Raw genomic sequence first — 3,422 nt, forward strand, 5'->3', positions numbered from 1 at the left:
ACACTCAAAGTTGTTAGCAATTTAGACAATTTAGTAACTTTTTATTTGATTGGTATCTGAACTGCCTTACCACCAATCTATCTGAATACCAAGGTGGTCGGTAGTTCGAACACAAAATGTAACATTTAAACCGACATTAGTTTTGTATTTAAATAATCAATCAACTAAACCATTTTTCGTATACCGTTTATTTCGTTTTGTTCAGTGTGCAAGTCAGTTAACTGACCTATGCCGGTTCCTGTATATCTAATAAATTAATAGATTGAAAAACTAAAACGTCACAGATAAAGAGTCGTTTATTTCATACTCAAATAAATATGTATAAAATTATTTAGATAACACTAAGAGAAATATTTTATAAATCTTTACAGTTCTTAAAAAGCCTTATGAAACATCTTTCTAATGTCAATAGTTCCAAGCTATTGCTAAGATCACAGGAATTTGGAAGAGTTTTAGAGCAATATAGGCACGCTGATCTATCTGGGTTATGTTTTTTTAAGTCGAAACAGAACCACGACATCCGTGACATTACGGGACGAATGCATCTCATCAAAGTCATTGTTTTGTGTCATTACTAAACCAGTGACTTACCATGATTTTGGCATTCTATTTTTGCAGAAAAAGTTGTGTGATTACTTTAGTAACAATAATTGACTGATCTTCTTTCTTAAATATTTCGGGAATATTAATAAAAAAATTAAAGTATGTTAAAATTATTGGAAAAAACCTTTTTTTTTCTATTTTCCTTGCTTATAACCTTAAAACAATTCATTTTGGAGCAAAGTCGTAATGAAATAAAATAGCGGTAATTGAATTTTCTATTAGATACGACTAGTTAAAAATGTTTTAATTAATTACTTGCTGCTGCAAAATATCAATAAATAAAAAAAAGGACCGGGGAACAAGCCCAATGTTTTAAACCACTTTTGATAATTAGCTTAGAAAATCTTTGTAATATAATAAAACAGTCCATCAAATGTCATTAAAATAGATTTAATAGATTTCGCATAATTTTACAAATTCAATTTTTTTTAAAATTTACATATAAAAAAGTATCTCTAACGTACTAGAATTAAAATCGGATTATTTGTGGATCCTCAGAAATGTTTTAAAATTATACAAATTTTTTTTTGGCTTATAAAATTCAGAAAACGGCTTTGGAAAAGACTCGACAAGACGCTTCTTTAAAAGAAAAAAAGGTTAAATTACGAGAAGTTGTTCCTGAGATACAAATGGTCAAAAATGACCAGCAATTGCGACAATGAACAATAGGATGGCAATCTTTGATCCGTTACCTTTTTCTTTCAGAGCTCTGTCTTGATAAAAATTTTCATATCGTCAAGATATTTATAATAAAAATTATAATAATAAAAACGATCAGCATTGCTCGTGAAAAATACCAAAAAAACTGAAGAAAATTTAATTTCAAAGTTCAAAATCGGTATACGTAAAAAAATGTAACTCGAATAGAGACACCTAAATAACTCATTATCAAATGTCAAAGATGCTTTATTTTTGTTATAAATTAATTCATTTATTTATAACAAAATAAAACTACATACTTTTTCCTATGTTGTAGACTTTTTTTAGAAAAACTTAACAAACGTGTAACTTTAAACGCTCTAAATACAAATATTCTCATTTGAAAGCTGTATAATTATTTAAACAATATTTTTTTAAACAATTTTTTTATGATACATTAATAAAAATGAACTTAACAATAATATAATTTTATGTTAGATTTAATTTATAGAATTGAATTAAAAATTATTATTACTTCATATAGAAAGAATCTTTTTTTTTTCAATTTTCGGTTACTTTTCAGTTTTCGGTCACAGCGTGCTTTCTTGAGCCGTGAACTGGAAGGATCTATTGCTTCATCAAAATCTTCATCTTGAAGTTGAAAATTACTTTCCAAATTGTCACCATATAATTCTAAATCAATTTTATATAAGTTAATAGCAGTATCTGTATTTAACCAATTGTATCTCAGGAACAACTGCTTTAAATTTAATTGTTTTGCTTGTAATATTTAATATAATATTTATTAAAATAGTGTAACAAACCAACCCCCTAACGCTGCGCCTCTGGTGGGCTAATTTTATGATTTTCAAATCCCAACATGTGGCATTTCGAGTGTCCGGTTTGATGGCCAGTGACCTGAGTGTTTGTGGTCTAACCGTTTTGTATATATTTTAGTTATACATATGTGAATAGAACACAAAAAGACAGTATTCGAATTACACTTAGTGAGTTAACGTTTAGCTTTTGTAAAATAAACACGATTACACAGCTTTATCAAATCATCGTAATTTTCATTATAAAATAAACCCTAAAAACCCTGAGATCAATTATTATTAGTATAACATCGTATTATATGTTTGGCTATTCCACGTATTAATACGTTATAATCGTTAATATAATATTTAATAGCTAAATATAATAGTTAATATAATAGTTATCGATATATTATGTTTGTTTGCAAGCCAAAAAATTGTGTATAATTTTAAAACATTCCTGTGGCCGTCCAAATAGTCCGATTTCAATTCTTTTAACTACGTTAGATACGTGGAATGCTTTTTTATATGTAAAAAAATTGGCAAACTTCTATAATATGGTCTAGTTTTAGTTGTGCAAGATTTTAAAAAATTTATTATATAAATATATTTAAAAAGGTAAAAGAAATAATAAGTTAGACTTACTCACAATCAATTTAATTTAACTAATCGGACGACCGGTTTCGCTTTCTATAATATGCAAAGCATCTTCAGGTCACGATACAAAGTTAAAATGCTGAAAATAATAATCCCATATTAGGGTGTTGTCTAATAAAGATAAAACATAGGTAGGTGATATAAATTATATAAATTACAGTAATTATGCCAATATTACATGTCTGTGGTTTTATAAATGAATAAAATATTTAAGCAGACAAGGTAAGACCCACAAATTGGTAACATAGTCTATTAAACTGTAATGAATTAATAAATAAACAAATAAATAAACATTACTTACATGCCGGTACTCTATTAATTGATGGTTTGAAAAAACATGGTTCAAACTATCTTGTATTGTTGATTGGAGAATTCAGGTCAACTATTGTAATTGTTTAACAGTAAACGGGGAAGTTCTTGAGGAGACAGATTTTATCCAATGAAGTAGAGATAGGTGAAATGTATTGTTTGTTTGATGAAAGTAATGTTCTATACCATTAAGTTCTTTAAAGTTATTTATAAATATTTATATTATTTATTTATTTATTTAATTACAATTTTTACATATTTTAATTTTTTTATTAATGTTCCCCACCTATTTATAATGTGTTTGTATGTATTCAGTAGTTATTATTACTTTAATTATCACCTAACTATTTCTGTAAAAATCAAAGTGCCACCCCTCAAATCCAAATGTAGTCATTTGTT

General features: G+C 26.9%; 1 protein-coding gene across 1 annotated transcript in view; it reads right to left on the bottom strand.

Moving 5' to 3' along the window:
- Nucleotides 1-283: 283 nt before the first annotated feature.
- Nct (Nicastrin) overlaps nucleotides 284-3,422 on the bottom strand; it is a 34,268-nt gene continuing 31,129 nt past the window's right edge. The window contains exon 9 of the mRNA XM_072522877.1: nucleotides 284-3,422. This exon is cut by the window's right edge and continues 474 nt beyond it. The gene's annotated coding sequence lies outside the window, so the exon portion shown is untranslated.

This window comes from Diabrotica undecimpunctata, chromosome 2 (assembly GCF_040954645.1).
Source record: "Diabrotica undecimpunctata isolate CICGRU chromosome 2, icDiaUnde3, whole genome shotgun sequence".
Lineage (NCBI taxonomy): Eukaryota > Metazoa > Arthropoda > Insecta > Coleoptera > Chrysomelidae > Diabrotica > Diabrotica undecimpunctata.